We start from the raw sequence: 10,863 nt of genomic DNA, 5'->3' as shown, positions 1-10,863 counted from the left end.
TGTGTGGAGTTTGCATGCTCTGCTTATGTTCTCGTGGGTCTGGTTTCCTTGGGTGCTGTGAGTGTGTGGAGTTTGCATGCTCTGCTTATGTTCTCGTGGGTCCGGATTTCTGGGGTGCTGACTATAGCAATGACCTCCTTCCTCTACAGATTTTTTTTTTATTCTGGTGGGATCATCTTCAGACTTGATTCATTTCACAGAGTCAGCAGTAGATACACAGTTGTTAGCATAGGAGGAGTACAGAAGAGGTGACAGCAGTGCTGGGGTCCCCGGTATCTCTTCCACTGAGGACCCTCTGGCACAACCAGAGGTGTGAAATTGCCTCCATTCTTTGTAAACTTACAGGTTTCTCTGGACTGCAGTCCCCTTGCGCTTCGCTTTGGATATGCTGTGCTGTTCTCTACAACAGAAGACCCTTTGTTTGGAAGGAATGGGAAGCTAAAAGCAGAGTCACAATCTCTGATACATCTAATCAAAACAGTAAGTTCTTTAAAACAAACCAAAACATTGTCATCATATAAAAATGAATTTGCAAGTCAAGGTGCACCACTAAACCCCCCCAGGAAAACAGAATCCCCACCTGATCGCACCTGATCGTATCCATCAACCTGAGTGACAAATTCATTGTGGATTACTACATGCGTGTGATCACCAACTGCTCTGGGATCAAAGACTATTTCGTTTGTTTGTATATCGTGACTTGGAAAGAGTTTTGTTGAGCCTGACATACTGCGTACGATTTGTTAAAATTGAATGGTACCATCCCATAATGTTATGGTTAACAGAGTTAGTGTGTGTTGCGTGTATTGTCTGTTTAGGATTCTGTAGCATTCCAGTTGGGAGGATGTTTTTACAGAACTCTGCGTGGAGTATCTACAGGCTGTTTGTCCCATTTAGTGTAATCTTGCTCAGTGAAGGGATCCCACACTTCCCTGCTGCATAGGGCAAAGGGTTTGATTGCACTTTTAATGTTCAGAGCCAATTGTATTGGGGGATTGATGTTGTAGAGCCTCCTTTTACTGGCATGGAAAGCCCCGTGTGCCTGCTCCTTCAGTGACTTCACTGTCAGGAAAACCCCCAGATGAACTGATTGTCAGTCAGAGGTATGTGTAGCTGGTTGTGTTTCAAAGTGTTGTTCTTCAGTTGAGTCAAGTGTTGTCGACTGTGTCTTGGCCACAGGCCTTTCGTGGTCTGAGGGCTTGGAGTTTGTCTAGTGGCTCCTGCTCAGTGACTGGGGAGTCTAAGGGGTTGGGTTGTCTTTTATAGCCAATTGGAATATTTTCCGGTTTTCATATATGTTGTTCTGGTCTAATGCTTCTGTGTCTGGGATCTGTCGGCAGAAATTTTCACAGTATGTTTTCCAGACTGATCCATTCTGGAGGCTGGTTTTCATTCATTTCAATGATTCCATTGTTCCTAGAAATAGTTTTGATCTATGGACTCCTATAGATTACATTATATAGGATATATAGAATTTATGCATTGAAAGTATCCTCCAATGTCTGAGAGTTGTCTGTTTGTGTTTGTGCTTTTCTTCTTGAACGTGTGCTTGTCCAAAAAGCTCACAGATCAGAGTAGTGTGGTTGTGTTTTTGTGTTAGTTCTGGTAGTTCTTTTCGGGTGGGCAGCATCCACATTTTTTCAAAACAACCCAATTTACAAATGATAAATTCCAATATACTGTAACAGCGAGGATATTGTCATCTTGCAACAGAGATCTTAACAATTAATTACATCCACAAATATTCGTATAATTGTTTAGTCCCCAAATAACGCTCCTAGATTCTTTCAAGACTAACATGTATGAGCTGTACTTTACTTTGTAAAAATACTCTTCACCTAATAGTGTCAGAATTGAGGAGAGACTTACAGCGATCTTTAAAACTTATAAACATGTAGCCCTTAAACTATATTGAAATACAAAAGGGTCTCTTTCCGTTCATCATAAGTGTCTATAATTTAATTTTCAGCACAGAGTGTATTTGACAAAAAATGCCATCAAACAAAAAGTGATTTGCAGCTCACAGTGCAGTTCTTGCAAGCTCACAGGTGTATTTAAAACGTATGCGCATGTAGACTGTCAGCTATATTGAATTAACAGGAACTCTGGAGTATCGGCATGTCATGCGGTTGAGTTGATCTGGGAGAAGGACCTGGCTGAACATCTGGGGCCTGAACAGTGGAATAGGGTCTGGAAAGACGTACACAGTGTATTTCCGTACATCGTGAACTTTATTTAATATTCTGCACAGAGTGTCTCCGATGTGCGGGAAACGGTCCAATGCAGCCGTCTGTATCGGACTCGTGCTGGCGTTGTAAAGTGGGAAGCTGGCTGTTTTCATGTAGGATTTGGAAAGGCTTCCGGTTAGTGCAATATCGGTATTAAAAACTCTTGCACGTTTAAATGCAGAGGTCACCTCTTAGGCTCCCAAGAGCTCCTGATCTCTTAACTAGTTTCCAGGAAAAGAAAATCAAGAAAAGATCATAATTACTTGGATTTGTGCAAAAAGTGGAAAAATATAAGAAGAAGGAATATGAGATAAATAAAACTTTGTCAGGCTGATGAACTGCTTTTCTTAGGTCGTTACAGTGTGAAATATCTTCTGGCACAGCCGGACTTTATTACTTTCTCATTTGTAATACACATATAGAATCCTAAACTGTTGATTTCCTCCCTTCCTCTGTTGGCCTGTGTTGTTGACGCAGGGACTGGTCTCATACTAATGCTACATTAGTTTCTCTCCCATTGCAGAGTCCCTCTCTCACTGTCTAGTCTTCATCTTGACTGACTGCACAACACAGGGGGAGAGCTGGTCTCTGAGGAATAACCTTTAAGTGATTTCACAGTGGCACAAACTGACAATCTTGCTTGAACAGGAAAAAATTAATCTGTCTTTCTGGGTGGTGCAGACCTGTTTCTTAGTGCTGGCCCACTGAAATGGTAATCCCAGCCAGCGCTGGAGAGACATGAGATAGGGATCCTTGTGAAGTGTGGAATTAGAATAAGGAACCTAATTCACATTTACAACAGAATTTCCTGATGCGCAATAAGAAAAACGTTTATTCCACTATCAACTCAAATGTGTCCGGAAAACCCTCCCTGAATCTCGCCAGCTCCACTGTTCCCGTATTCAATGTCATGATTCCTTCTCTCCCTGTCGGCTAAGGGAAACCCGGAGTGGATCAGCCTTCCACTGGACCCGGACTGCCGGCTAAGGGAAACCCGGAGTGGGTAAGCCTTCCACTGGATCCGGATTGTCGGCTTAGGAAAGCCCAGACTGGATCAGCCTTCCACTGGATCCGGACTGTGAGCAGGTTTTGTCCAATCGGCGCTGAGATTTCAGCAGGAGGCGGGAGACATGCGGCTCTTGTCTAGTCACACGGCTTCAGTCCCGGGGCTTTTCCGAGTTCCGACAGGCGGTGACACTTCCGAGAAATGTCCACTGGGCGGCGACAGAGATACACGAGTCTTAAAGCGCTTTTGGAAAGACTTATGCGGAGATTGATCATCAATATAGATGATAACTGTGACCTTTCTGAAAGCAGCCCTGAAAGCTAACAACATTTATTTTGGTTATGTTGTGGCTTATAAACATTCAGGACTTTTTTACAAACTTATATAGAGAAAGAGACTAATTTACTTTTAAAGGAATACATTTGTTACATTTTAATTCCATTGAAAGGAAGATGAAAATATCGTTTGTATTTTAAAAAATGTTTATACTTGCGCAACATAATTATCAACGGAATGGTGTGAGAGGAGACCATGTTTGAACAGTTTCAAACAGATGTAAAGACGTACTGTGTCTAGTTGTAAGAACGTTGAAGCATGGACGGACCCTATCTGCATTTACCTTGTTTAATCTTTTTTTCCATAACCTGTACATGTATTATTGCATGTACCCCTGACAATACGATTGCTGCGTTGTTTTCTTGTAGTTTTTGATCTCATAAAAAATACAAAAGACGCGAGTCGATGACGTCAAAATGTTGTCGCCCACAGGGCTTATGGGTAATGTAGTCTCTGTAGTTCACTGGGCTGCCCTGCCCACGTGTTTCGCTGATTTGATTGAACGTTAGAATTAATTATATTAATACAATTTCAGCGTATTTATCGTCTCTTGTATTTCTATGTCTCTCTTCTGTGTTCCCTTGTGTGTATATTTTCTTTTATTCACGTGTCTGCAGCGCTGGTTTATCGACCCGGCACATAAAGCAAACCCACTGTCCTCGTGTTTCTTTTAGCTCCAGTCTTGTTTGCAAACTTTTCTCCTGTGTTTATTTTACTTTGTCAATAAAACGTGGTTGCCGTGTCAACGGAGCTGTAAAAGTTGTTGAAACAGATGGCTTTTTTTATCTAATCGGCGAGTCTCCGGTCGCGTCATGATCTGCATGTGGAGGTGAAAAGGTGAGAGACGCGGCGCAGCGGGTGGCAGCGCTGGGACCCTGGGCCTGTTTCTCTCTGGGAGCAACAGGAGGTGTGTGCGTGACTGCTCAGCTGCAGCAGGAGTCCAAGTGTGCGCAGATTTCTTGTTGGGGTTTGTTGTTTGAAGTTTCTGTTTGTACGGAGGAAGCGGTTGTGCCATCGCGTGGTCCGAGTTATAGCACGGGACGAGAGCTCCCGAAGAGCGCCTGCCTCCTGCCCGATTCGACGGCTAAAATCATCACAGAACGAGAGGAGCCAACAGGAATGCAAGTCTCTTCCGGTGAGGAGCCTCCGACACAGCCCCCAGTACTGGGTGTGCAGAAAGAATCCTGTTCTACAGTTTTGGTGTGAAATGGCCTCCAGTTCTTGTAACATGATGGGTTTCTCTGGACTGCAGTCCCAGTGCACTCCGCTTTGGATATGCGGTGGTGTTTTCTACAATGGAAAACCCTTTGTTTGTACAGAATGGAAATGGCAGTCTGCATGTTTTAATAATCTAATGTGATCGTGTACTACAGCTTAAACACAGAGCCAGGTGACGTTTGATTCTAAAAGATTTCTCTGTCATTTCAGCGGCGCCTTGTCTGCGGCAGCCCGGCAGCTCCTGCTCCCCTCCGGCCGAGACTCTTCCCTCTCCAGAGGTGGGTTAGTGTTCTCAGCTCATCTTCTCTCACACAGCTGCGGGGCAGAAACACTACTTCCACTGGGCAGAGAGCAGACGGCCAGTGGGAAGGGCAGCCCTGTGTTTGGGGATCAGGGCTGTCCCTGCTGAGGGATGCTTTCAGAGCCAAAGCAACTGGCGGGGTTATGAACTTTGTGATCCAAATAAGACATAGAAAGACAGAGAATGAGAAAGAAATAGTGTTGCATGCATCTAATCAAAATAGACTCTTTCAGACAAAACATATATTGAACAAAAACTTAGTTGCAACTCACACTGCACTCTGTATCACAGAGATGTGTGCTTTTCTGGGTTGGATAGATCGATAGTGTGCTCTTGCTCAGTTGCTCTGCTCAATGCGTGGTCTTTTAACTCCGGCTGGGTACGAGCACCTATCTCTCCACACGGCTTTCCAAGGCTCTGTCATCGTGTGTGAGGATATTGTGTAGCTCGTGAAACAGTTCCCCCATTTGAGCCCTGGATTTACTGGGTACTTGAATACCTGAGTCTTGCCGTCAGTCCTGATCACCTTGTTTTTGTTCTGCAAGGACAAGGCACCTCCCCAGCACTGAACACAGACTGATACTGGCGGGTTGATTGTGTTGTGGGAAAATGGGCTGTGGTGTGAGTTTGTGTCTGTTTGCCCTGTGGGGGTGAGGTGTCCCCTGCAGCGTGAACAAACATGCAGACTCCACACAGACAGGACCCCTGGAATCAACTCCAGGGCCCCGGTGCTATGAGGCAGCGATGCTAAGCACTGTGCCGCGGTGTTGCCCCCTTTGAAAATGTCTGACTTCTGTTTAATTTGAGGTCACAAGCTTATAAATGGTCTCACAACGTTTGTCTCATCTCAGGTTTCTCTGACCAGTCCCAAGGACCTGTAGTCACTGACAGCTTCTGCAGTCTGACGGTTCATTTCAGTAGGCTGGAGGGATGGCGCAATTATCCTCAAATCAGTGAGTATTGTTTTGCTCTTGTAACGTGAAACATCAAAGAGAAGTCAACAGACCATTCCGAGAAACTGTTCAGACTGGCCCGTGGTGATTTTCTGGGTCCTTTAGTAAGCTGACCGGGACTGTGTCATCGACACACTTTGTGAGAAGTCAGTCTATGTGTTTGCTCTTGTAATCGTTCATGAACAACGTGTGTAAGAGAGGGAGAAGATTCAGCCCTGGGGTGATCCAGTTTTCTATTTAACAACCTCAAACTGCAGGAGAGAAATGCTTCATTTCTAAGATGGAAATATTATCAGAAGGTATAATTAGCCATTTGTGTATATCATGTCCAAAAATATGTTTTCTACATAAAAAGAATTTAGTAGAGACATTTGCTTAATAAGGCAGTAGAATAAATGTTGTGATGCTGGTGTGATGGTGCTCTCCAAAAAACTGATACAAATAGATAGAGAGACAAAGTGAGAAAGAAAATGTATACATAACAGACATATATGCTGAATACAATACAGTGCTATAAAGCAGAGTACCCTAGAGTGAAGATGGAAATCATTCATTCTAGTGTAGAAGAAGTGAATCTGCTCGCAATGGTTTCCCTGTACAAATGGAAAACGTTGTGAATTCTACATAATTCACAGGAAACAAAATAAACAACTCATTCACTCACCTGCTGTCCGTGGGCGTCTCTGCTCAAATTTGATTTTTTTTTCCAAGAGCACCGTGACCCAGAGCTCGGTAATCGTTTCGCTACTGAAGATCATTCAGTTTTTAATGCTTTTCGTTTTAACTTCCTACTTGTTAGTATTTCCTCTTAGATGAGAATATTCTCTTCGGCGTGTCTTTACAACTCTTCTCTTATTGCTCCTCTTGTCAGTAATCCGGTGTGAAAGCTCTCTCTGTCGGAATCAATGTCTTACCTCTCCGTCTTGTGTTTCAGGTCTCCTCTGGCTGCCGACCTTGCCGTCGGGACAGAACACATCCCGCACTGACCACACTGCTGGGTTTACTGTACGTGACAATAAAGAGCTTGAGCAACACATCTAATGTGATCTCTGTACGCTTCCCGAGGAGCAGAGATGATAAGGTCTGTGTCCGTTCCCGAGTCTTTGCGAGAGGCCTGTTTAGTCCCTCACTGAAATTATTTTAGATGCCTGTGAGTCGTGCCCACTGACAAATGAAATAGTGCAGCATAATGAGACTTCAAGCAAAGATCTCATTAGCCCCTTCTGTGAATCGGTGTCTCGCAAGAGATCTTCCATCTCTTAGAAAGTTTCACAGCTTCGACCTCTAGATTAGAAATGACACCAATTGCACATGGGTCCAGCAATGTTCTATATAGTGCACATCCCCATCGGGATGAAAAACAAAAATCCCCAGTGGGGGAGTCCAGTCTTTCCCAGCTACGCAAATTGCTTTTTGTTAGGTGAAGTTATTGGAGAATGTTGTTCAGTTTCTTAATGCAATAGGGCGAGTAAGACTGAAGTGCCCCCCGTGTTGGCCGATCAGTGGAACGAAACTGAAAAAAGCTCCTTGAAACTGTGATTCATACACTTAGACACTGGCACAGCTTGGTGCTCACCTGCTGTCCGTGGGTGTCTCTGCTGAAATTTGATTTTTTTTTCAGGAGCACTGTGACCCAGAGCTCAATAATCACTTAACTACTGAAGATCATTCAGTTTTTAATGCTTTTCATTTTAACATCCTACTTGTTAGTATTTCCTCTTAGGTGAGAATACTCTGGTACTTTTCCAACGTGGGTCTTAGTTGAGTGAGCTTTATTACAATAATTGAACAATACTTTCACCTGCACATAACACTCAGAGATTTTTCAAGGGTTTAATATGGGAGCTACGTTTCTTACATGTATCCTTTTGTAAGTTGATTCACAAAGCTTTCACCGCCTCCACTCCAGTGAATCACTTTGTTTAGCAAGTGATCAGGTGTAACAGTTTAATTTCTTCCTGCAAATAATGCCTTTTCCTTTTTCATCCCATTCAAGTCTCCGTCCTAGTTAAAGTCATTGTGATGTAGAACGGCAGTGGTCCAGTTGAAAGGTTCAAGGTTTCACTGTGTTTTAGAGTGCAGATAAAGACGATAATAGGAGAGGAAACTGGAAAAGCCGTGACTCTGTCATTCAATTCAATTTATTTTCATATAGCGCCTTTCACAACAAGGTTGCCCCAAGGTGCTTAACAGTGCAAGTAAATATACATTTTGTGAATACAGAACTGAAGACAATGGAGGAAAGGAACCAAAGGCTCCTCAGTAAGGAGAATAAAATCCTCTAGGGGTCCATGGTCAACTGGCTGCCCAACCCCTTTGGGCATGCTAACATTATATCATTAAAAAAAAAGAAAGAAATGAATGCGGGTTTTAATCAATCCATCCATCCATCACGTCGTCTGTATGTCAGTACCCCATGCAGGTCTCTGCAGACCAGCAGAATCCTCCTAAACGATAGCTGTATCTACCATGCCCCTCTTGGATCCATGGCACTGATGCAGCATTCAACTCACATGGTGCCCAGCCCATGACGGACAGGCCTCTGAAACCATGCTGTGTACGGTATTTCTCCTCTGCAGTATCCCTGCGAGGCAGGACAGGTGCCTGACCTCTGAGAGCCTTGTAAGTAAGTAGAAGGAGTTTGAAGTCCGCCCCGTACATGATAGGAAGCCAATGAAGAGAGATAAGTATGGGGGTTATGTGGTCATACCTGTTGCTCCGAGTAACAATTCTAGCTGCTGCATTCTGTAAGTATTCAAACTCTTTGCTGTGACAAATCTAACATACTTTAGGCAGACAAAATGACCTTAAAAAGCCACATGATTTTTGAGTAGTCTGTCTGTGTGTAGTAACAGTGGTTCACATTATTTCAGAACGTATACTCCCGTCTCTGTAACTTTCCTCAGTCAGCTAGTGAACGTTCTGTATTTACACCACGAATGCACTACTTTGTCTCGCGCGCGGTCACACTGGCCGTCCACAGGCACGGGCAGGAGCAGGGAAGACGAGGCCGCTCTGTAGTGCCCCTGTGGCTCTCCAGCAGAGGGGAGCACTTTGCTCAACAGCCCTGAGCCGAAGGACCCAGTAATAAAGCTGAAAATCTGGCAAGTCCCCCAGTCTCCCTAGGGCGCTGGAGAATATTTCATCTGATGCTGAGGTTCCTGTAACTCAACACAAAATTGAACACGGCGAGTTATGAGTTTGTGAAGAAGTGACAGCGGTAACTTCCGATTACTCACTGCTTCAGGATGCACACTATCGTCGATGAAACCTGTGGTGTAAGCAAGCGAAGAGGGATGGATCCTTCTAAAACAAAGAGGCCATCGGGAGGGCAGAAACACTCTGCAACAGGTAGGAGCTGTGGAGCCGTGATTCCCCCGAGCCAGAGCCCTCGTCCTCCTTCGACAGCGAACTGAGCTCCAGCGACTGGAGCAGCTACCTTCCGTCGTGGGACCTCCTGCAGATTGGGAACGGGTAAGGCAATTCGACACGAGCCCACTCCTCTTCCCACTGCCTACGCTCCTATAACAAATAGTTTCAGGGTGTTCAAGTACGGGATAAAGAGATTACAGGTGTTCCCAATTGGCTGAGGATACAACTGTCTCTCTGAGAAAGCACAGAGAGGTGGACAAAGCAATTAAATGTATTTACAAGTCATTTCCTCTGTATCTGGTCTTTCTTTACATATCAGAAAAGTGAACTGGTGGCTGTTGGAAAGTGTCAACTTCATTCAGGAACTAACGGGTATAGACTTTTTACTTGAATGTCATTTGGATGCTGGAAACCCCCCCAAAACGTGCCAGCGTCCATGAAGAAGTTCCCCTCACGTGGTCTCTTATAGATAAACATACCTCCCATTGATATCATCATCTAGAATACAGAGAAAAAATAAACCCGTGCTTTGAAAACTGGGTTTAAAATAGTATAAGTGGGGTCAACAAATTAACTGGTGTGGATGATGAAATGTAGAATCAAGAAGATTTTATGAATAGATATAATGTTTGTGATAAGTCTGATAACAATCCGTCGTAACCAGAGCTACTCCTAGAGAGGTATTGATGCTTTTAAGAAACTAACAGTAGCCCATCAGAAACTATAGAAGGATTTACAACCTTTATTAGACTACAAGGAAAACAATTTAGTTCTACTTGTACTAATAAATACTTAAGATCCCTCTTGCAATCTCACAATATCTTGTCAAACTATTTTGGAGCACCTCTTTGGGGAAACTGAGTGGAATAAAACATGACGATTGTCAAACACATTTTGTATGAATAATAAGGTTAAGGCGTCATTACAATATTGTACATTGAATCGACCCGGTAAAGATACATAGTGTGCAGAGATTTAAAAGTAATATAGATGATAATTGTCTTTTTCAAAGCAGCCCAGAAACCTCACGTTTGTTTTTGTTTTGTCCTGTTATTAAAACACTGAATTGATCGGCACAATTGTGTAAAGGAGGTTTCTTATTCGGACATTTATTGGTGAGAAATAGATGTTATTTTACTGCTCAATACTGCTGAACCGAATATTACATATAATTTATCACTGGCTTAATCATTATACTTGCTCGTTATTATATGTGTAAATAGCCTAAAGATAAGAAATAATCGAAATGGAATCATTAGACCGTATGTCGTAGTAGCAGAGTGTACTTCTCGCCTAATTGATGTGGTCGAGCAACACCACAGTCGCCTTACAATACGTCCGTTCTGTTGCTCTGACTTTCAGATTCGGCAGTGGAATGGATTCCAGGGCAAACCCGTTCTCGTTTGATTATCCGTGTGAACTCTCGCCCAATATAACAGCAGTAAAATA

The 10,863-nt window shown here is 43.5% G+C and overlaps 1 long non-coding RNA gene across 1 annotated transcript; it reads left to right on the top strand.

The window, feature by feature from the left end:
* Positions 1–271: 271 nt before the first annotated feature.
* On the top strand, positions 272–4,329 carry LOC138224304 (uncharacterized). Its single transcript, XR_011182750.1, has 2 exons — positions 272–480; positions 3,167–4,329. It is a non-coding gene; the product is annotated as an uncharacterized lncRNA (long non-coding RNA).
* Positions 4,330–10,863: the final 6,534 nt, after the last annotated feature.

Source organism: Lepisosteus oculatus, chromosome 19, assembly GCF_040954835.1.
Source record: "Lepisosteus oculatus isolate fLepOcu1 chromosome 19, fLepOcu1.hap2, whole genome shotgun sequence".
In the NCBI taxonomy this organism is placed as follows: domain Eukaryota; kingdom Metazoa; phylum Chordata; class Actinopteri; order Semionotiformes; family Lepisosteidae; genus Lepisosteus; species Lepisosteus oculatus.
This window is presented reverse-complemented; position numbering and strand designations above follow the sequence as displayed.